The sequence below is a fragment of the Ursus americanus genome, chromosome 3 (genome assembly GCF_024610735.1).
Source record: "Ursus americanus isolate L20-20 chromosome 3, mUrsAme1.1.p, whole genome shotgun sequence".
Lineage (NCBI taxonomy): Eukaryota > Metazoa > Chordata > Mammalia > Carnivora > Ursidae > Ursus > Ursus americanus.
The window spans coordinates 71,446,513-71,471,452 of NC_142129.1; the positions used below are offsets into that span (position 1 = coordinate 71,446,513).

The 24,940-nt window shown below is 38.4% G+C and overlaps 1 long non-coding RNA gene across 3 annotated transcripts in view; it reads left to right on the plus strand.

The window, feature by feature from the left end:
• LOC123789316 (uncharacterized) overlaps nt 1-24,940 on the plus strand; it is a 345,463-nt gene that overhangs the window by 244,055 nt on the left and 76,468 nt on the right. For all 3 annotated transcript variants that reach the window (XR_015724028.1, XR_015724027.1, XR_015724026.1), the window contains 2 exons: nt 16,550-16,629; nt 18,067-18,237. This is a non-coding gene — a long non-coding RNA (uncharacterized LOC123789316). The remainder of the gene's footprint in view (nt 1-16,549; nt 16,630-18,066; nt 18,238-24,940) is intronic.

The following is a 24,940-nucleotide window of genomic DNA, read 5'->3' on the forward strand; positions in this document are numbered from 1 at the left end:
CAATAGCTTCCTGTTACTCTTCTGCTTAAAACTTTCTGAAGGTTTCACATTGTACACGAAAGTTCATTTTTAAAAGTCCATATACAAAGCAAGTACACAGTGTACAGTGTCAAAGAATGCTACCCTCCCCAGCATCCTGGTTTCTTCTCTTCTTCTTGGGCATACAGCTCAACTACATTCCCCAGCTCGCTTGCTTGTGGAGGCAGGCTGCGTTTGGGCAATGGAATGTAGGTAGAGGAGATTGTCACTCCCAGGCTGACTCCCCTCCCCCACCAAAAATTTCCCATGTGGAAGCCTCTAGTTTCTCTTCCTATCCTGTGGCAGAGTTGGAGGCCCTATGTTAAAGATGGTATTCCCACGAGATGAAAGGAGGATGGCTTCTTCCAACTCCATAGAGTGAACTGTTTATCCTGGGCAATTTTTTTTTTTTAAAGATTTTTTTATTTATGTGACAGAGAAACAGCCAGCGAGAGAGGGAACACAGCAGGGGAGTGGGAGAGGAAGAAGCAGGCTCATAGCGGAGGAGCCCGATGTGGGGCTCGATCCGATAACACCGGGATCACGCCCTGAGCCAAAGGCAGACGCTTAACCGCTGTGCCACCCAGGTGCCCCTATCCTGGGCAACTCTTATTGGAATATGCGTGTATAAGAAATAAAGCTTTGCTTTATGAAGCCACAGTTTTAGCCCCCACCTGATTTGGCTCCTTTTCATTTCTTCAACCTCATTTTGTTTTTTGTTTTTTGTTAACACTCTCTCCTTTCTTACTCGGCACTAGTTTCTCTGGATTTCTTTCTAACCCATGAATTCAGACAAATCAGAATCTTTGCACTTGCTGTCATTCTGCTTGGATTGATCTCTCCTTCAGATTAAAACATGACTGCTTCTCTCTCTTCAAGGAGATGATCAAATCAAATGCCATTTCTTCAAAGAGGCCTTCCGTGACCACCCATCTGAAACAGCCTCCTGTACCAGTCCACTTTCTATTATATTACACTAACACATCTTTGTCTTAGCAATTGTCAGTGCCTGAAATTATCCTATTGTGTTTATTTTTTGCTCCTTTCTTCCTAGAATGTCAGGTAAGAGGAGCGATTCTTCATATTTACTGTTATGGCACTAAAATAGTGCTTGGCATGTAGTAGGTGCTCAATAAATATTTGTTAACTGATTGGCTACAATAGGTAGGTATGTCATTTGAAGATAGGAGTTGTATCCTCTAACTGAAATGTAATATAAAGCATAAATCTCACATAGTATTTCTAATGTAATGTCTCATCTAATTGCATGTAAATAAGCTAACAATAGAAAGGTATGGGATTTGGAGGCAAAAATATCCAATTCAAGATTTGAACCTATTGTGTGATCCTAAAAACTCATTTTCTCAGGCTCTGTCTCCACTGTTTACACAATGGAAATGCTGTAATACATACTTTATTCTGATGGCAATCTTATGAGATAAAATGTTTGTGAATAAGCAGTACAAACTGTATAAAGTTCACATAGTATGAGAGTTAAGACCGTGAATGTGTTTTTAAATACATATAAAATACTTTGTGTGTAGATACTTGTGTGTCCATACTTTGTGGGTAGGCACTGCTGATAAGTGATGTATATGTTAGTTAGAAATGTTAGTAAAATGCTAAGTTCTCTGAAGTGTATAACACTTTCAATCATCAGTTCCTTGGGACTTCAAAATGAAAAGTTCCCCCCGCCCCCTGCATTCCACATAAGGTCTATAGCTCAAATTTTTTTTAACATGCTGCTATTTCTGTCTGGCGAGGGTGACTTGAGTGTCAATATATGGGCGAAAACCTGAATTTTTGTTTTCATAGAAATGTAAAGTTTCCCTTCAGTGGTTCTGTTTAGCATTATTTGGGGAGGCCTGTGCTCAGATTGCCCTCATTGGCCTAAAATCTTCCCAAACTCTCCAAACCGGGAATAAACAGTATCTTGGCAACAAATATTTATTGTTCATAAGCAAGTCTTACAATTGGGCTATTATCTGTGTGTACTTTTCCCAGAAAACAACATATATTACCACAAACAGAACACGTAATGCTTGTAAAATTCCTATGAGAAATGCTCTTTGAGAAATTAGGGCTGGATGCTGTTTGATATTACCCCTGGGTAAAGGAACCCTTTTCCCCTGAACCTTCCCCAAGTGAGGAAGTGAGTTAGAATTGGTTATCATCCCTATTCCTGCTCCAGAGTATATAATAAAATGATCAGAATAAATCCTGCCTTTGAAGTCCCTGTTCCACGTTCAAGTGAAATTGCAGGTTGCAGGCAGTCTCCTCTGTGTCTGCCTCCAAGACCAAGGGACCATGCCAGCTCCGAGTTGAGACCGGAGAAGGTCCTGGATGGCTCAGGATTTTCCTTTTCCAGCAAAAGGCTGAAATGCCATGTGAGATATATCATAATTGATTTTTTTTTGAAAGCATTGCTTCAGGGGAAGGAGTAAAGGGAAGAATAGAATATTCCTTTGACTGTTTTTTGTCTCGTGGTGTGCTGAAACATCCATCTTACTGCTTATTAAAAAGACAATCAAGATAGGCCTAGTCCTGAGAAGAAATCACTTCTGGTTTTGACAAAGCCCCTAAACAAAGTTGTTTTTAAATGCCATTATGCAAGTTTTCACAAAGCAAGTGTTAGCAGCTTTGTTCTATTCTGTAATACTGGCAAAAGAAAATTTTCTTGATTTTGTTAATGAAATCTACAAATCAAGAGCATTTGAATAGAGACCTAGGAGAGCACTTCTATTAATGTTTTATGATACTTATTTAAAAGAACATAAAGGAACCTGAGAGATTTTGTGTCAGGATGGAATTGAAATGCATTACTGCTTACCAATGAGAATATACAGGAGTTTCTTTCATAAATTGGATTCCAGCTAACCTAATACTCTGCTATAAAAGGGCTTTTACCTTATGGATGTGTATTATTAGCAAACTTTATGGTGCTAAGTATATTGCATTTATATGTCTAGGGGGACCTGATCCAGCTTTTGAAAATTGTGCTTAATTAAACACTTGTGCCTCGCTGAACATGTTTACTCTGGAGCGAGGAAGAGAGTGTGATCACACGAGCCAGTACTGTGGGTGCGACACGGGTTAGGTACGAGTATTTGTCTACGCTTCATTTTGCACAAAGAAACCCTACCATGGCTAACCTTTTCCTTTTCTTCCATGCTAGACAGGTCTTGTTCCATTAAAAACCTAACTTTTGTCAGGAAAACAAACAAAAACAAAAACAAAATTCAAAGTGGTCCCAAACCACAGCCCTTAGGATAAATTCCATAGACATTTTAGAAAATGTTGTAAATGCAGAGTGAGCAACTTTAGATGGTCTCGTAAGTGTAAAATAAAGTGAAAGTGAAAACTTACCCTCCCATTCCCATCATGTTCCAAACCTGAAGTTTGCCTTTCTTGAAACTCTCTTGGTGTATGCAGCCACAAAATCACTGTGCACCTGAACACGTGTAAATATGAACACATCCTTATATGCCAACAGGAAAATATGCTTTAGAAATTGATCGTGAAAGGAAGGATGCTATCACAGTGTGATCAACCTAACTTTTTAAATTTAGTTCATCCTGGAGAGCTGTTCTTAGCAACGAATATAGCTCTACTTCAGTCTTTCCGGTCAGCGTGTACTAATTCCATTGTGTGGATGGACCATAATTTGTTTGAACACTCTCTTATTAATGAATATTTAGATTTTTTTCTTTTGCCAGGGATAATAATGCTGCTCGATACTCAAGCATATATCTTTCAGTGAGTATTACACAGAAAAAATTCTCAAAAGTTGAATTGGTGGGTTAAAGGGCAGCTACATTTCAAATTTTGGTGACTTCGCCTAATTTCGCAATAAAAGGTTGTAGGTGGTTTACAGTTCTATGAGTCATATGCCAGAGTGACTCTTCCCATACTTTTATCAGAACTGCCTTTTACTAGTTTTTTAGTTTCTGCTATATGATGGCAAACTTAGAGGTTTGGACTAGAGTAAACTGCTTGGTGAAATATTTGGAAAGTAAATTAATAGAAAGGTAAGCGATAGTCTTCCCTTCATATAACCGTAGAGGATTTGAAAGCTGAACTGAAGAGTTTGTCTCTTGGTCATTCAAAACAGTAGATGCATACCGAGGCCGCCTGTCTGACACTGTATCCTGCTTGTTTTCTTGGGAACATTGAGATAGACTTAAATGTGTCTTTAGTTAGTCCTGGAAGAAAGCTTTCTTGATGTCTGCTGTGATTTTTAAACTATGTTCTAGCCAACTCATTTTTACTCATCTATTACTACTCTTAAACTTTTGCTGCAAATGAAATTGGTTATTATAGGTATTAATGCTTCATATATTTTCCAGTCTTGTCTTAATGAAAGGTTTAGCAAAATAATAGTGATCTTTATACCAACAGCTACAAAATAAAGAGTTTTACAAAAGTTTATTTTACTCCATGACTTTATTATTTCAAGCTAGGCATAAAATCTTTCCTTCAAAATTGGATGGTTTTTGAATTGCTCCGTTAGCCACACCTTGCTTCAATGGAGGGATCTGGTTCTGGTTGGTTGGTTGGTTGGTCATAAGGTGGTTCCTCATCTCAGGTAGGTTTTCTTTATTATTGTTATTATTGTTTCAATTTGTTTGTTGTTGTTTAATTGTTGGGAAAAGACCAGCAACTACCATTGTGACTTTTTCTTTTCAAAGGTTTTCACTAAATCCAGGGAACTAGCAGAGTGTTAAGCAATTTCTCCTTAAGCCAAAATGAGTTTCAGGGTTCCTTTTATCTCTAAAAATGGGGATATTATGAAAAGTTTCATTTTGGATTTTCTGTCTACTTGAGGAATGCTTTCATGTAAAGCATTTGCATTTCAATCAGTTGGAGGGTTGGTCTGTGAGGACAACCTTTTGTCTATAGTTAATTTTAGTGGGTTCTTTCATTTGCTGTTATCTACACAGGCATTTCCACTTGGCTGGCTTCTGTCTCTTCTCTCATCTGGTCTTTCATTAGGCCTGGTTGACCTGAATTGGCTCTGTTCTCTGTCTTTTATTTCACATGTGCTCCTGTGACTCCCTCTGTCAGGTGGTCTTGGTGGTGGGCATTCATTCTGTTCTTGGCGGAGTTCCCCATGTGGAGTTGTGGTGCGTGCTCCTGTCTTGTGATGACAATGCCGGATCTCCTCCTTTATCGCTTCAGCTACCCTTCAGCCAACCTTCACGGCAGTCCAACACCTTTTATTTAGTGGTAACTGGGTCATTTTATAGCAGGAACTGCCTTTTCAAAATGTAGTTCTGAGAGTCAACGCTAGCATTGAAATAGATAAAATAAGATAGAGACTCAGCCAGTTTAATTTCCATATTTTCTGATATCTTTTGCATACATCGAATTTACTATTAGACTTGGTCTTTGACAAAATAAAATGAAGCTAGAAAATAACTTTATTTTTCCCGGGGATAATATTTCTTCTAAATACCAGATAACTGGGTTTTGTTCCTCCAGTTTTAGTGATGTATAATTGACAAATAAGAATTGTATAAATTTAAGATGTACAACTTGATGTTTTGATATATGTAGACATTGTGAAATGGTCACCAAAATCAAGCTAATTAACATATTCTTCATCTCACACAGAATTAACTTTTTCTTGCTTTCTTTCTCTCTCTTTCTCTCCCTCCCTCTCTTCCTCTTTCTCTCTCTTTCTTTCCTTCTTTCCTTTCCTTTCCTTTCCTTTCCTTCTCTTTTCTTTTCTTTTCTTTTTGTGGTGACAACACTTCAAATTGACTTTCTTAGCAAATTTCAGTTATACAATACAGTATCAACTATAGTCCCCATCTCTGGTACTTATTCATCCTGGATAGCTGAGACTTTGCACCCTTTGACCAATATCTATTTCTCCCTCCTGCCCCTGGCAATGATTGTTCAACTCTCTACTTTTATGAGTCGGACTACTTTAGATTCTATGTATAAGGGAGATCATGCAGTGTCTGTCTTTTTGCGTCTCACTTATTCCACTTAACTTAATGTACTCTGGGTTCATCCATGTTGTCACAAATGTCAGGATTTCCCTCTTCTTCGTGGCTGAATAATACTCCACCATGTGCATGGAGGTGTATGTCACATTTTAAAATGCATTTATCTGTTAATGAACATTTAGTTTATTTCCGTATCTTGGCTATTGTGAGTAATGCTGCAAATGGGAGTCCAGCTATCTCTTAGAGATATTGGTTTCATTTTGTTTTTAAGATATATACCCAGAAGTGGAATTGCTGGATCAGTTCTATTTTTAATTTTTGAGAATCCTCCATGCTGTTGTCTATAATTGTTATACCAATTTACATTCCCACCAATAGGCAGAGGTTTCCTTTTCCCCTATCCCGGTCAAACCTTGTTATCTTTTGTCTTTTTGGTAATAGCCGTTATAACCTGTGTTATCTCACTGTGAAGTGAGATATGTGAAGTGTTATCTCACTGTGGTTTTGATTTGTGTTGTTCTGATGATTAGTGATGTGAAATACCTTATCATGTACCTGTTGGCCATGAGCATGTCTCCTTGGGAGAGATGTCTATTCAGGTCTTTTGTCCATTTTAAATCAGGTTATATATATCTCTATATTGCTATTGAGTTGAATGAGTTCCTTCTATATTTTGGATATTTCCCCTTATTAGCTATGTGGTTTGCAAATATTTTCTCCCATTCCATAGATTGGCTTTTGACTCTGTTGACTGTTTTCTTTGCTATGCAGAAGTTTTTTACTTTGATGCAGTTTCACTGGAGTTGGTTTTTGAATATGGTGCGAGTCAAGACTCCAATTTCTTTTTTCTGTGTATGGATATTCAGTTTTTCCAAAACCATTTATTGAGGAGACTAAACTTTTCCCATTGTGTTTTCTTGGCATCCTTGTAAAGATAAGTTGACCTTAATGGTGTAGATTTATTTCTGAGCTCTCTACTTTGTTCTCTTGGTCTATATGTCTTTCTTTATGCCAGTATCCTACCGTTTTGATTTCTGTAGCTTTGTAGTATATTTTGAAACTAGGAAGTGTGATGCCTTCAGCTTTTTTCTTCTTGCTCAAGATTGCTTTGGCTATAAGGAATCTTTTGTGTTTTCATACTAATTTTAGGCTTGTTTTTTCTACTTCTGTAAAGGCTGCTATTGGGATTTTGATAGGGATTGCATTGAATCTGTAGATCATTTTAGTAATATTAATTTTTCTAGTCCATAATTATGGGCTGTCTTTCCCTTTATCTATGTCTTCCTTCATTTCCTTCATCAGTGTTTTATAATTTCCAGTGTGAGAATCTTTTACCTCTTTGGTTAAGTTATTTCCTAAGTATTTTGTTCTTTTTGTTGCTATTATAAACGGGATTTTTAAAAATTCTTTTTTGGATAGTTTGCCGTTAGTGTATAGAAAGGCCATTGCTTTTTGTTTGTTGATTTTATATCCTGCAACTTCTCTGAATGAGTTTTAGTTTGAACAGTTTCTTTTTTTTTAAATTGTTGTTGTTGAGTCTTTTGGGTTTTGTACATATATAATCATATCATCCACCAACAGAAATAATTTTACTTTTTCCTTTCTGATTTGAATGGCTTTTATTTCGTTTTCTTCTCTAAATGCTCTGAGGAGGATTTCCAATACTTTGTTGAATAGAAATGTGAGTGGGTATCCTTGACTTGTACCGGATCATAGAGGAAAAGCTTTCAGTGTTCCATATTGACTATGATGTTAACTGTAGATTTTTCATATATGGCTTTTATTGTGTTGAGATAAGTTTCTTCTATACCTTTTTATATTGAGAGGGTTTTTTTTATTTTTTTTAATTTTTTTATCGTGAAGGGATGTCAAATGCTTTTGTAAGCAGAAAGAGTTAGGGGTACCCAGAAAAAGAAAGAGAAGTCACTTTAGGCCCCCAGCTGTTTTCAGTGTTCTATACCTTACTGGCTCTACTTGCCCTAGAGTACTTCTTGCAGAACCTCCCAGGAGGTGTCAGAATTACAAAGAAATACAAAAACTTCAATAGTTAAGGATTTTAAGGGAACAAAGGGAATGCAAAAACCAACACTCTCTACCAGGCCAGGAAATAGCCTAGCATTAAATTAGTGGTAAAACTCACAGCACTCTTTCAAAAGTAAGCAAGGCCCTGCATTCTGTACTCAAGATAAGAAGCCCCAGACCCCATCCAGTTTATACTGGCTGCCTCTCAGGGCAGGTCCACAGTTCCTTCCCCTTGTCCCACAGTTACCTCTGCCTCATTATAATGTTAAAATCTCTGCCCGAGGAGGAGCACAAACTTCATTAACATAACATGGGATGCCTGTACGAGCATGTTTTAGTATTTTGTGCAACCTTATGTCTGCTTTTACATTTGATGATGAAACTCCCCTTTCTGAATATTCATCCTAACCCTAAATAAAAGGAACCCACTTACACCGACTCAGGGAGTCAAGGCTTTGGAAATTATTCCCTGTGATTTGCAGCAAATAAAATTTCCTTTGTGTGACAACTCCACCTGGTATAGTCTCTGTAACTCATTATGTTAATGTGGTGTAGGACGTTGATTGATTTGCATGTATGTGTTGAATCATCCTTTCATCCCAGGGATAAATCCCACTTGGCTGGGGTTTATAATTCTTTCAAAGTTTTGTAGATCAGATTTCTGTTTTTAAACATTTATTTTAATTCTACACTGGGATCTCTTTATAAACTTTGTCTATCTGTGTGTCTGTCTATCTATCTATCTATCTATCTATCTATCTGCCATCTATCTCAGTTTGACCTAAGATGATTCTGGCTTCAGTCTTATTCTAAACAGTTTGTTTACTGAAACTCCAAAAAGATGCTTTAAATTAGTCTCTTCTATAAAGTAATTTAGTTTTATTTGAGTTTTGAGTATCAAACATGTCACTTACAGATAATTGACCTTGAGTAAGACCTGGGTTCTCCATTTCCTTATTCATAAAATGGAGACGATGATCCTTATCTCAAGCACTTTTGAAATTAACAAATGAAATATTATATATGGAAGTGTTTTATAAATAGAAGTGCGATGTAAAGTTAAGCATTATTATTATTTGGGGACAGGTTATAGGATTTGGAGCTTTATATCGTTAAATATCTCCTAAAATCACTTGGAAGTTTGCAACAGGGAAAGCATTCACCCGGTACATTCTTCAGTTCTTCTTCTAAGCTTTTCTATTGTGTTAGACTTTCATCCAGGGATAAATGATTGGCTGTTGAGACATTAAACAAGAGAGTGACGTAATAAGACCTGTGCTTTTGAAAGGTCCCTCAGGCTGCAGCCTGAGAAAGAAGTGGGTGGTAGGGAGTGGTGGCAGACAGAACACGGAGATCAGGTAGGCGGCTGTTTGATGGATCACACGAGGGGATCCTGGCGTTCTGGATTTGTCAGCAAAGACCAATGGAAGTGTCAGCTTTGCAAAATTTTGAGGAGGTGGAATCAACCAGATAGGAAGAAGAAGAGTTATAAACAACATACAGGTTTTTGGCTTGATTAGCTAGTGGGAATTTTATAGCTTTTTCCTGGGGTGGGAGACACAGGACAGTTTTTGTTAGCAGGATCTTTCTGCTTTGCATGAGGATAGGAAACACAGAATGAGGAACTCATTTGTGGGAGCAGTTATTGGTTTATTATTGTACAAGCAGAGATTGAGACATTGACATGGATAAACGTCGTTGCAATTGCCTAACTTTTCTGAAACTTAGGAGGGACACTGAACTACTGGTGGTAATTGTGGCCATAAGAGTAAATAGGATTGTTTAGAGAGATAGTTTATAGATCAAAAGAGGGCAAGGTCCAAGACTGTCGATCGACATTTAATCAATGAACAGAACAGGTCCATCCCCTGCCTATCCCATCTGAGAAAAAGTAGCTAAGATCATCAGGAAAGTGTGGCAATGCCTACATCAAGAAATGATGGAGTTTCATGTAAGATAGCAGAAATATGAGCATGTTTAAATTTTCTTTGGATGAATGACAGAACAAGAGAAAAAAAATCATAGGAAAAAGAGAGAGGGGATAAACAGAACGAGGCCCCCAAAGAGGCAGCTGTGGATGGATCCAGAGCACTGTGGGAGGGAGGCATTAGTCCTAGGAAGTTAGTACCTCTTTATGAGAAGGAACAGGGAGAAGAGTAGGCACAGATGCAGAGAATTGAGGTAGTTTCCATCTGCTGGCTTCTGTCATTCTCTGTAGAGGAGGAAGGAAGGCCATTTACTGAATGATGAGGGATTTGGTGGCATTTGAGGATAACAGAGTGATTTGAAATATGTACTTTGCAGAGGGAATGATTTAGCTAAAGAAGGAAACATGAAGACGCTCGGCAGCAAGTAGCACTTTGTCCACTTGCGGGCCTCCCGTGTGTCGTGAGACCAGTGTGCCTGTTTGTGTCATTTTGCTTGAAATTCTACCAGTGTGTGTGCAGGCACAGGGAAGATGAGAAGTTGGCTCAATCGTGTATTGGCATTTAGTTTGGAAAGATTGCTGGAAGGAAAACAGAAAGCAAGCATTACAGATGATGACAAGAGAGTTATTGATAAGATAAAGTGTGACGTCCAGGGATAATAGAGAAAGAAGTAAAGACCGAAGATAAGAGGCCTCCGTTGAAAGATTCGAGGACCAGCCGTCTCAATAAGTCAAAAGAACAAATGCTGTGGAAGTTAATGGTGTGAGAGATCTTGGAAGAAAGACGGTTGTGGTCAGAGAGCTTAATATTTGAGCTTAGGAGGTTTGGGGTGGACCAGGGCCTCGTAAGTAAACCTGGACCAAGAAGGAGGTCCAGTACGTGGCTGTTGCGGTGAAGTGGATGTCATTGGAACTGAGGATGTTAAAAACTGATGGGATTAATGCGAAGCGTGAGAAATTCTTGTGGAAGCCACCAAGATGGATGGCAGTGCTTGGGACATGTAGGAAGACTGTGATCTGAACCCTAAAGTTTTTTTATAGAAGAGAGAGTTGCCAGGCAGTTAAAATATGCACAGAATTGGAGAGAGAAAAATGATAAAATGTGGGGAAAGTGACTGTCTGGGGTCAAATTTGGACCATAAATTTCTTTTATTTGGCTCACGTTATATTTTTAAAATTTGGTTAATGTGCTCTCATTTAAATATATGAGTTTTCATACACGTGTACACACATGCACATGTATGTACAGGAACATGAGTACAGACAATGAATTTCTAGCTTTGCTTTTAAGTTAGAACAATCTGGAAACAACAGCACGGATTTACCTAAACAAGAACTGTATGAGGTAGGTGCTTAGCAAAAATGTGAATCAAGAGCAATTTGGCATTTAAAGACTGTTTCTCCCCCCACCTGCTCTTCCTTTGTTAATAGGCATGTATATTAAACTTAATAAGATATACAGAAATTACATAGAGTTGCGACAAGATATGAGGTGAGGTCTGCTAAAATACAGTGAAATTTTCAAGATATAACATTTCATTTAAATATTACTTTCTTTATATTATAATTTCATGATTTTTAAACAGATAATGGGGCTTGTATCAAAGGACTAGTTCTTCTATTATGCCTTTGATAATATTGTTCCGAAAGTGATTTTGTGCTCATAGTTAGGTTATTTGAATTCCATTTAGTTATCATACAGTGTTATATTTGTTTCAGGTGTACGATAGAGTGATTCAACGCTTCCATGAATCACCCAGTGCTCATTACTGTTCTGTGTTTGAAAGGTCGTAGACTTCTTAGCTCCTCCTGGCCTTGTTTCCTTCTGGACAAAGAGAGTTGTTTGTTTTGTTTCTTCAGGATAGGCCCTCTTCCGTCAAGAACTTTACTATAAAAAGAAATTTGGTGTCTGACATAAGATTTAAAGATTCTACTTCCGTTCTTCTGACTTGTTTTCTTGGGAACATGTTTCTGTACTCTCTGAATTCCAAATTTAATCATTTTCTCTGCCTTTCTAACACCTGAAAAATCTTGTTCATGACTTCCCACAAGGGAAGCATTAATTTATGCATAAAAATTAAAAAGTCATATATATTTATTTGAAAAGATATGATAATTATTTTTATGGCTCGACTTGACTGGGCCTCAGGGTGATCAGAATTTTGGTCAAACACTATTCTGGGTGTGTCTGCGAGGGTGTTTCTGGAGGAGATTAACATTTAAACTGGTGGGCGGAGTAATGCCCGTTGCCCTCCCTCACGTGGGAGAATCTCATCCTGTCAGCTGAAGGCCCGAACTGAACAAAAAGGCTCACCCTTCTTTGAAGGAGGGAGAGCGGCTCCTGCCTGAAAATGAGCTGGGATATTATGCTTGCAAACTTAAACTTCCTTGGGTCTGCAACCTGCTGACTTTTAGACTAGAACTTACACCATTGGCTCTCCGGGTTCCCAGGCCTTTGGACTTGAACTAAAACTACACCATTGGTTCTCCTGGGTCTCCAGCTTGTGGGCTGCAGATCTTGGGACTTGTCAGCCTCCCTATTATGGGAGCCAATTCCTTATAATAAATCCCTCTCTGTACAGGTATATTTGTTTCATTTCTCTGGACTATCCTAATATCAATGTCAAATAGAGATAAGGTGCTTTTTTAAAATTTGATTTTTGTTGTTGTTGTTTTGTTTTTTTTGGAATGGAGAGCAGGGGAAGGCAAGTATCTGTGGAAAGAGAGCCTGAACATAGATGCTCTTTTATGCTTTACAGAACCAGTTCTCAGCAGATGTCTTGAGTAGTCTTCATTAAATGGGACTATACAGTAAATAACATTTTAAATTTGAACTTTGACTTTTTCATTTGAGAATGTAGAGGAAACTGTCTTTTATGTTCTAAAGATTTACTATCCTACTGTGATCTATTCAATGTGTTTCCTTATAAATGATTGCTTCAGGTAAATGACTAGAAAATTATTCTGATAAAAAGCGTATTTTATTTTTTTCTAATCCATCAAGTACTCATGTTTCTTCTTAGATCATGACAAACATGAAATTCGGTATTCAGATTAAAGTACTTCATTTCTGTTTGGATCAAATGTCCACGAGGCTCTGATGTCTTTGTTAAAAAGTTTTGTTTTTTTTTAACCTTTTATGATCTGGTATTATTCTCACTACTTTCAATAAAGGCCTTGCAATATAACCTTTTATTGGAAATAAAGGTATTCATTTAGTAAGTAGATAGTCTGACAGATGAGAGATCTGATAGTAAGATCAGAGATCTAAGGGTCAGTGCTAAGTATATGCCTTTCTCAGGCAATACTGCTATCATTCAATCTTTCAACCAGTCAAAATCTTCTTGTTCTTGAACTACTTGGCAAATTTCAACTTGTGTGAATTCTATCAGGATTTATTAGCACACCAAAGAGGTAAATTAGCGAATGATATTCCTACCACAAATTTAAAGGAGAGCACGGTACTTTTGAGAACTTTAATTTTGTTTTATTTTTATTTTTGGCCCTGCAGAAAGATATATCCATTTGCTACTTGGTTAAAAAGAATGGTACAGGGATACAGAAAATATATGTTCAAAGAATTTTAAACAAATTCACAAAGATTTCATTTTGGGTCTGCTCCTTTTTTCTGCAACTGTGTTTTTGTTTTTAAAGTTTAAGTCCAGTCATGAGCATTGAGTGGCGCCTTTGATCCTGAAGTTTTATTTCAGCATGTTTGTGTTTGTGCTCACGCTTTGTGTAGCTAGCTGCTGACTTTCTGGTGGAGACTGTTTTTAGCTTTCAAAATCACGGTATGGCTTGTTGTTCCGATGCCCTTTTAACTTAGAAAAAATATATTTTTTTCATTCCCAGAAATACTCTGGAAATATATCTATGGCTGCTAAATTACAGTTATTAGGTAGTGGTAAGATATTTTGATTTGATACAAAAGGAGTGTTTTTAGCAAGATTGTCCCTAGGGTGTGTAAAGCCCTGGTGTTATGGACTGAATCGTGTTCCCCCACATTCATATGTTGAACCTCTAACCACTGCTGTGGCTGTATTTGGAGATAGGGCTTTTAAAGAGGTAATTAAGGTTAAATGAAATCATAATGGTGGGGCCTTATTCCAATTTGACTGGTGTTCTATGGGAAGAGAAAGAGGCAGTAGGAGCGCATGCTCACCCAGAAAAGGCCACGTGGAGACACATTGAGAATATGGCCATCTGCAAGACAGGGAAAGAGGCCTCACCGGAAATGAACCCTGCTGGGACCTTGGTCTTGGACTTATGGTTTCTAGAACTGTGAGAAAATACATTTCTGTTGTGCAAGCCACCAGTCTATGTATTTTGTTATGGCAGCCAAGCAGACAAATATACTAGGCAAATATTTTTTATGAACCATATTTTCAGGTGCAATGTTCCTGGCTAATTTCATATTTCACAAGGAAAAGAAGGTAGCAAAACTGTTGTTACTCATGATGTCATGGTTTTGTTTGTATTAAAATAATACAGATCATGCTTCCGTAGTTTCCCAATACCATTATGTCATTATTCATGATGCAGCATCATTCATTTATGCCACCTGTGAATACTAGTGTCCCATGACTCTTTCAAAGATTGTTACTTTGCTTCCTTGAAAATGACTACAAATGCGAGACATACCAAGAGCGTGCAGGAAGATGGGAAGCGTACCTAATTCATCTCTGGAAATACTAAATTTATCTTTCAAAAGCTTTAAAATGAACATAAAACAATACATCTTTCAACTATGTCTTAACTTGAACTCTTTAGGCTGCTATTACTGCAGTCCTAGAAAGTGATCTCTTGAGGGTGACCTCACCCCTGACTTCTGGGCACTCCTGTGTCCCCACACTGCCTTCCATGGGAGGAAGCTGAGGTGCTGAGAAGAGCAGTCCTGGATGTAAGGAATGTTCATCCCTCATCTGGAATGATTTAGGACTTGTAGGGGAAATCATGATGTCACCATGAGGCAAGGGGAAGAAAGAACACTAATGGAAGCACCTTACTGGTGTTAGCAAGCAATAGCTCAAAAAGTCTTCATTGGAGAGGGACATAGCTAACTGTGGTCAGGCCAAGGAGAGGTGAGGTTTATATCCTGCCACCATGGCAGGTATGTGTGGGTACAGGGTAAATAGTGCCTACTATCACCCCCATCACCCTTGGGTGTTATAGACCGAGGCAGTGTTGTTGGAACACCAACCAGCAAAACAAGGTATGGGCAGTATGTATTGCTTTGCCCCAAGGGTTGGTATGGACTGCAGGTGGCCCACATCCCCAGATTCATCCATAGTGATACCTGAGTGAGATACCCCTAATTGTGTCCTGCAACAGTCAGTGGGAAGGATCCTGGAACTGGGCACTCCCTGGGGACATGATATCACCCCAAAGGTTTTCTGTGACTCTGGTTAACTCCATGCCATAGAGTGGGGTCAGAGTCCCAAAAAACAGAAGCAGAGTCAGGGCCTCCACAGATCCCCATCGTGTTCAGCTCTGGCTTCCTGCTTTGACGGCACTACCTGGCTGAGCCACTCCCTGATACTGAAAGAGAACTTTGAAAATTTAAAGAAAGATATCCAAAGCTTTAGAACTTTGAGGCAATGACTTGCGTGGATCTAAGGGGGTACTGGTCTTTAGTACCAGGCCAGTGATGGTCTATGTTTGGCAGTTGGTCAACCAGTTCCCTTCTTTTCACTTCCTTCAATTCATTTCTCTCTTCATGGATATTTTATCAGCACTGCCAATCCCTCCTTAAATTAGGCAGGTTTTGGACTAAGGTCCATACGATATTTAAACTCTCCCCAACCCCCACCTGAAAAAAAGCTAACAATTATTGTTTGACTTGGTAATAGCATTTTCTTCTATTGCAAATATGTCATGTCATCTTTCTTCTGAGTGCTCTAATGTATATTGTAATATTGTATTAAAAACGCAATTGTATAACATAGTTTTCTATTGCTGTTATAACAAATTACTAGAAATTTGGTGGCTTAAACAGTACAGAATTATTTTATAGTTTTCTAGGTTAGAAGTCTGACACAGGACACGCTGGGCTAAAAGGAGGAAGGTGCTGCGGGGCTGGCCCTTTGGGAGGCTGTGGGTTAGAAGCCACTTCCTTGCTTTTTTTTACCTTCTGGAGGCTGCCTGCATTCCCTGGATAGTGGTGCCTTTCTCCATCTTCAAAGATGACAACATTGCAGCTCACTAACTTCTTTTCCCTAGCCACACTCTAATTACAGCCTGGAAAGGTTCTTTGCTCTTAAAGACCCGTGTGAGGGGATTGGGCCCTCTTGGATAATCCAGGACAATCTCTCCATCTCAAGGTCCTCAAACTTCATTACATTTGAACAATTTCTTTTGCCATTTATGGTAATTACATATTTTCACAGGTTCCAGAGGATTATGGTGTGGGCATCTTTGGAGGGCTACTAGTATTTTGCCCACCACAGCAGTTTTAACAACAAAATAGGGTGGCAGGGTCTTTATGCTATTTAGAGTACTGCCCTTCTACTGACATATGAAAAATCATGCTTAAATCCTTTGATCATTCACAGGTAAAGAAAATTTTAAAAGCACCCATGCTATATGCTTACAATTTTTTAAAAGATTTTTAAATGTTTTTATTTTTAAGTAATCTCTGCATCCAATGTGGGGCTTGAACTTACAACCCCAAGATCAAGAATCACATGCTCTTCTGACTGAGCCAATCAGGTGTGTCACCATTTTTTTATTAAAATATGTAAATACATATCAAATGGATCATTCTGTTTCATTTTTTAGTGCCTGCAGTACAATTTAAGTGATATAATATCAATGATTATTACTGACAATTTCCTTTTCATTCTGGGAACTGGAAAATGCCAGTGTTGACATTTATTTAATATTTAGTTATGTGTACAGAAAGATAGAGTCCTAAATCTACCACAACCCCCAAACCCAAAGGAAAATTTTAGCCTCTGACAAGGAACTATTCAACACCTAAGGCATGTTGTTAATTTGAATTTGGGATCAAGGAAGAGAGTAATGATAGCCTCAAATGCCTCAAACCAGGGCTTCCTGGGGCTGGTTGATTGGAAATGTAGCTCAAAGAATGTGGGAATTTTTAGCTAAGAAATAAAAAAATGTCTTTCAGAGTCTTGAAAGCATGTAAAGAAAATGATCTAATGTCGTGAATGTTGGTACTATGATGGGATAGAATTAATAAAATACCCTCAGCACTGGACTAGAAATTAAGAGATTTTTGTCTTGACCCCATCACTAACTTGTGTCAAGAAAATGTTTCACCTGAGCCTCTTTCTTCCTATGGGTAAATGAGATACTTGAGATTGATTATCTCCAAGGTCTTGTTTAGTTTTTAAATTTTATAATTCCCTATATTAAAAAATAAATTGCCTTGGAATATACTTTACATTGATTACCATTTTGAAAAAATTAGTCTCAACTCAAAATTCATCCTCCTTCAAATCTAGTAGAGAAGTGCTTGGTATTTCCATTTGTGCCTTTGTGCCTTACCATATCAACTTGCACCTATGTCTAGAGTAGTAGTCCGATATACAGGTATCCCTGTCTTCCATTAGGTACTCTGTGTCTCTAGGGCAGCTACTCTACTCATTATTCCTTATGTCCCTGGAATTCAGAATAGGGATTGTAATGTGGTAGGTCCTACAGAAATATTTTTTGGAATGAATGCATTAATGTACTATTTCTCAGTGTATGTTCTGTTCCATAATAGTCTGCTGGGATACTCTGCAAAAGGAGTGCCATATTATAATGCTTGTTGAATGCAACTTCTCTTTCTCCATATGAATATTTACAGTTAACTAAGGGTTTGAGAAATTCTGCAGGAAAGGAAAATAATTTTGTATATGCTGGAATTTTACACACATTGGACTCTGAAATCATTTAAAATAAAATCCATGCAAGATGCTTTGTGAAGCAGTACATTGATCAATTAAGCATACAATGCTGATAAATATGATCTTTGGTGATTCTGAAGGAATTCCATATTCTTAAGAAATGTGTTATATCAGTTATAATATGATCTCTATCTACCTCATCTCAAAATATTCTCTCCAGATATTATTACTCCAGTTTCCCAGGCCTTCCTCTTCTTTTTTTTTTTTTTAATTTTATTTATTTATTTGACAGACAGCAAGAGAAGGAACACAAGCAAGGGAAGTGGGAGAGGAAGAAGCAGGCTTTCTGCCAAGCAGGGAGCCCAATGCGGGGCTTGATCCTAGGACCCTGGGATCATGACCTGAGCCGAAGGCAGACGCTTACTGACTGAGCCACCCAGGCACCCCTCACAGGCCTTCTCAAGTAAGCAAATAATTTTCTAGTAGCCTTTACATCAACCTTCCCGTATTCTCAGGCTGAAAAAATTCGTCGTTCTCTCTTATTGAAACTTGTTAGTTTCCTTCATGGAATTTATCACTATTGGTGGCTTTATTTAAGGTTTATCTTCTTCATTAAGTCTAATGTGATATTAGACTAGTTAAGTCTAATATGACAACATTGGTCATATGTATTTTGTTTGCCATTTTAACCCAGTTCCTAGTCCATAATGTGAGCTTAATAGTACTTTTTGAATGGAGAGAATAATCTAGTTGTTTATTCTACCAGTTTGAATAAACTATGCTGAATGATGAGCTTTTTTCCCCCTAGCTTTACCAGGCATAACTGACAAAAAAAATTATAAGATATTTAAAGTGTACAATGTGATAATTTGATATATGTATATGTTGGGAGAGGATTTCCCCCAAACCAGTTGACACATTCATCACCTCATATATTTCCTTTTTTTTTTTTTTTTCCCTGGTGGGAACACTTAAGTCCTAGTCTCTTAGCAAACTTGGATTATACAATACAGTGTTATCAATTATAGTCACCAAGTTATGCATTAGATCTTCAGACCTTATAACAGAAAAATTTGTACCCTTTTTCAACCTTTCCCTTTTTCCTTCACCCCCAAACTTCTGTACTTTGTTTCTCTGAGTTTGACTTTTTTTTTAAGTTTCCTCATATAAGTGATACCATGTGGCATTTGTCTTTCTTTGGCTTGTTTCACTGAGCATGACGCCCTCCAGATTCATGTATGTTGTTGCAAATGACAGGGTTTCTTTCTTGGCTCTGAAGTTAATAATATGTCATTATACACACACACACACACACACACACATATATAATAGAATATACTTAATATATATAATATATATCTCCATCCCATTTTCTTTACGCATTCATCCGTTGATGGACACTTAGTTTGTTTCCGACCTTGGCTATTGTGAGTAATGCCGCTATTAACATGGGATTATAGACATATCTTTAAGATAATGGTTTCAATTCCTTTGGATGAATACCCAACAGTAGGATTTCTGGATCACATGGTAGCTCTATTTTTAATTTCTTGAGGACTCTCTATACTGTTTTCTATAATGGCTGTAACAGTTTGCATTCCTACCAACAGTGCAGGAGGGTTCCCCTTTCCACACCCTCAGCAGCATTTCTTATCTCCAATGATGAAATTTAAATGATGAACTTTTGGTGATTTTTTATTCTTTAAAATATTTTTTTCCTTAGAACATTCTAACTGATAGGATACTAGAAAATAGAATTTCCATGGGAGCATGAGAAGAGAAAAATGAAACAAAACGAGTAGTTTGGTTTATAGCTTAGTAGAATGGAATTTCATCTCTAGAACAGAATATAAGAAGGAACCCAAATTTTAGAAACCTCTTTTTATGCTATTTCTTTAATTAGAAATTCCTACACGAGGTTGAATGTGATTTGGAAAGTTGAAAATGTTTCAGAACTTTGAGAGCTTTATTATTTTAACAATTATTTATTGAGATGACCAGGAATTTTATAGTGTTCAGATAGACTAGGTATCAGAGCTACAAATCATCACAGTTTATTTTATATGATTAACAGTGATAATAATAAAAACACCAAAATATCAAGAGACTATGACAATTTTTTTCCAAATAAAACTTTAGCAATTCACTGTCTCTGAGGCAGGTGGAAATGAACAATGGATTAGCTCCTTTGAGCAAGAAGAAAGCAGGGCTCAGTGGAGTTGGGACTTCGTCCTTGTCAGCAGTGCTTACGGGTACAGCTGGAAACAGTGCTGTATTTGTTGATTTGTTCTGCTCTACTGATGAGTTTCTGTCTCCCTCTCTTTCTTTCTCATCAGCTACTTTAGAAAACATTTTAGCCTAATATTTTAGTCAGGGTAGAAAGCTCAGGAGCTCTTATTTCAAGATTTATTTCTTGGAGGAAAAAAATGGAATCAGGGATAAATTTCTCTAGGAAAGTCCTCTTGAGGGAACTGAGTGTTGGTAGGTGCAATGGATGCCGTGCCGTGTGCTTTAGATGCAAATGAGTGCATTCTACAATAATATGTTAAGCAGTTTCTAATACCCAAGATGAGTGAATTACAAAGAAAATGTAAAAAAATATATGCAAGAGAAAGATTAATTCTAATCTATTCCCCACTTCTGATATATATTTCTGGAAGCTTTTACATGTCTAGCAGTCCCAAAAGCTCTGTGGAAGAAGATATGATCTTTCTCTAGGGGTTTCTTTTGTCTGAAGCATGAAGTGCAGAGAGCATATCATTATTTTGCTGCAAATTACACCTTCTTATCTGGGTTGTTTTCATTTAACTAGTTTTGGTTTAGAATGTACTTAATGCTTATGATCACAACTGGTGTGTCATTATTGGTCGTTAGATGCTGACTCAAAGCTCTCTAGCAGGGTTTTCATTACTTAAAAACTTTATTCGTTTATTTAATAAACATTTCTTGAGCTCTGTGTGTGTTCTAGCTACTCACTATTCTATGAGTTGGGTCATTGCGCGGAAGAAGCAGGCAGAAAGCCCTGTTCTGGCAGAGGAAGAGAAAGAAAGTATACTGTGTGTCGGACAGCGATCGCTGCTAAGAATATAAATCATGGAAAGGAGGTATAAAATGTCAGGGGTGGCCAGTGAAGGGGTCACAGAGAAGTAGACGTTTATGTAAAGACCTAAAGCAAGTGAAGGAGCTAGATATCTCTGGAAGAGCAACTGAAGAAGATGGAGGAGGAAGTGTAATGGCCGGGGGTAGAAGCTTGCCTATTGTCCTCAGGGAACAGAAGGGAGGCCAGTGTATCTGGGTCGGTGTGAATGAGGAAGCACAGTAAGAGATAAAATTAGAGAGGGAACAGGGGCCTCATGGTGGGCCTTGAGATCATTGTAAGGCCCAGATAGTGGCATCATCTGGGAAGCTCAGGACACTCCCTGGACCAATGAAATCAAACTCTCCGGGGAATAAGCCCAGGCATCGACAGTTTTGAATCACTCAGTGTACAGCCAAGATTGAGCAACGTCACTATTAATGGTGGAATGATATGATCTGAATGACACGATGACATGTCCATTTACAGATATTCACCTTAGCTGGTACTTGGAGAATATTCTGAAGGGGGAAAAGAGCAAGGATTATTAGTTGGGAGGTCATTGTGAAATTCTAGGTGAGAGAGAGTAGCAATGAGGGATGGCAAGAAGTGGTAGCATTTTGGATATGTTTTGATGTATATCTTACATCCTCTAAAAATTCTGAATGCTCGTCTGCAATAAGTAGCTTCTATAACTCAAGTATGTGGAATATGCCGGCGCTGACTCCCTTGTAGCCAGCCTTTGTACCGTGGTTCAGAAGAAGGGGAAGCCGGCAGCGGCGGTGCTGGTGGTGTTCTGTTTCTTGATCTGGATAACGATCACTGGTGTGTTCAGCTTGTGAGTATTCATCTAGTCATACATTCATGATTTCAGCACTTCTCTGTATATATTTTATTCTCCTACATAACAAGGTGGAAGAGCCTATTTTAGGATAAAAAAAAAAACCTGAAGAGACTTAAAAATGCATTGGTAATGCCTCTCTCTTGTTGTAGCTGCAGGATGGTGCAGGTGATTATGAACATTTGGACATCCTTGCTTTCTAACCCCCTGATGAGCTATACCATTCACGGGTACCAGTTGTCTATAGCGGCCTTTGTTGACCTTTGCCATAATAATGAACTTGTAAGATGTCTGTCCTGTTGTGATGAGGTCACCTACATGAAGCTCTTTCCCTCCTCGTTAGTATCAGACCTGGTGGGATTGAGGCCCTTGTGGAAGTGAGATTGGGGGGGGTGGCGGGGAGAAGGGGCATGTCTAAGGTCACCAAAGAGCAGAGAAATCAGTTAATTTGAGAATCTTTGCTCTCTTTAATACTGACTCTGCTATGTGACCTTGCACTTTACGAATCCTGCTGTCTTAAAATGTGACTCTGTACTTTGAGGGAGTTTGGCGAAAGTTAATATTTGAAAAGGTTGAATGGACTCAAAAGACAAACTAGTGTAATTGGATCATATTCTGAAATGCACTAATGTGCTTTTTTTTTTTTTAATAGACCTGAGCAAAGTTTGCATTTGTAAACAAAAGTGAATAGAGTGAAAGATTCTTGTCTCGTAGGAAGGAATTGACATACCAACGGAATTCACTGGGGTATTCGTTTGTTGGCGAATCCAATGCATTAAAAGAGAGCGTTTGCAAGGAGCCAAGTCTCAGTGAATACGCCGGCACTATTTCATGGATCTATACCTAGAAGGAGTAAGCTCGGAGGGAGCTGCCAGCATTTGCTTGGCACTGTGAGTAGGACACTTGAAGGGACGAGTCGGATGTTAGTGCTTTGTGTGCCATGAAGGAGACCATCACTTGGATAACCACACTTGATTCTGTTCTCTGTTCAAGTCGTTTGAGTTAGTTTTGAAGATAGAGTTTCTGAGGACCTGAAAGGGATGGCTATATATGCTTAGCGAGTTTCCAGGGCAATATCTGATGATCCTTACATGTCAGCTAATCAACTTAAAAGCAATCTCAAAGAGGATTTTTATGCTTTTTTTTTTTTTAAACTCTGCCTTTAAAAGCTTGTGAGAAAGGAGAGAGGAAATCTTTTCTGTACCGAAAGAGATGCAAAGATACCAATCACTGGCTTTTGCTGGGCTGACGGTGCACTTAACTTCTACTGCAAATGCATTTTATTCTAAGAGGATGATGTGAAAAAGGATGTTTTGCCACACACATACAGGCGAATATGGCACCACAGGGCTTGTATTAATTGCCATCTACACCACATGTTCTGCTTAATCAAATGCATCGCCTTGTGAAAATCGCTTTTCTTGATAAGCCTGGTGTAGCCATCTTTCATTTATTTCCTTTTTAGGATTTAGTCTAGGCATTCAAACTAGTCAGTAATACTAACACTTATTATTGAAAACATTGTCATTTCTTTACTTTTTCAAAAAATGTTTTCTAAACATATTCTAAACATATAATAAATAAAACATTGGATATTTTGAATATCGTTTATATTTTTGCTTAATTAAATGTGGGCTTTAAGAATATGTTCAGTATCTATAACTTTGAAGTTTAAATTAATGTTTTCTTTTTTCTTTAACCTTTGCCAACTGAGTAAAATAGATCACTCTGAACAAAATTCAAAATAGAAGCAGGCTTTTCCCCTTTACTTTTCACACAGTGGTGCCAAATGTGGCCTGTGCTTTTTTGAGCTTCCTTAGGAACAGAACCTTGAGGATGGATCTTTCTATTGGTTCTGGATTATCTGGAAGTATTTTTCTGATCTCATAAAATTCACAGCACTAATGGCACTGTTGCCAAAAAGAAAAGGGACACTGTCGTACATGACATGCTCTGAGCAAAATGCTGATGCTCCATGCTTTCCACCCCCCATTCAGTCTCATGAGAATGGGCCTTGGGCCTTGGATAGTTCCTTACCAGGAGTTAAAGAGCTCACACAGCTTGTGCCAGGCTTATCATCTCATGGGAGATAGCTTTCTCTTTCGTGAGCCCAAAGTATTCTCTTTTGTTCTGCTTACGAGTCAGCATCATACGGACCTTGGCTAACCTCACTGCTGCATCTGTCGTCTGAGAGGAGGGGCTGGGCTCCTTCCACTGAGGCACGAGACGGGCATATGTGAACAAATTGGCCTGTGTTGGCTGCCAGGAGTCACCCGTGAGAGACCAACACCCACTATTGAAGCAGATCTTGCTCTCTCTCTTCTGTCTGTGAGTAAAGCATTGTTGCATCCAGGGTTTGACTGGTGGTATTTTCCATGGTGACTTGTAACTCAGATACCAAGATGCAGTGGGCAGGAGTGTTCGGAGTCCTTCCCTGGAACTAGTAACCGTGCACGGTGTTCTGCTAGATACTAGTCTGTTCCTAAGTGCATAGGAGAACTTGAAGAAAGAAAATGGTGATCTCAAGTCTCCAGATGGACTAGAATGCATCTGACTAACCTAAACAAACTTTTTTAAAACATAAACAGAGGGCTGAGATTTCCAAAAACCAAACCTGAAGTCTAGTCCTGAAGTTGCCTGGATTTCAGTGTAAATTGGATTCACCACCTTGCAGAATTTTTTATGTTGGTTACATGGAATTGGAAGAAGTAGAAACTAAAAAAATGAGATGGGGACATATAGACAAATCCTGATAAAACTGAGGACATTGGCTTTCTTAATTCCATTGAGTTTCCTTTGCTAGAAGAGGCTCTTCATCCATTGTGTGTGGAGGTTGGTTTCTACCTCTCTGAAGAACATAAAGTTTCCTTTGAGATAAAAACCTTGCAGAGCACTGCCGATCCTTGTCAAGACCTACTTACATTCAATATATTTTTTAGATCTATAACCAGGCTAAAATCCTGGGGCCAGCCCTGGGGGTTAGGTACAAAATGTGACACATGAAATAGTGCCATATGCATAAAGATAACTGCAATATTTTACCAATCTTTTAAAAAGATTTATTTATCTTAGAGATAGAGAGCATGTGAGCATGAGCAGGGGGAGGGGCAGAAGGAGAGGGAGAGGGAGAGAATCTCAAGCAGACTCCCTGCTGAGTGTGGAGCCTGACATAGGACTTGATCTCATGACCCTGAGATCATGACCTGAGCTGAAATCAAGAGTCAGCTGCTCAACCAACTGAGCCGCCCA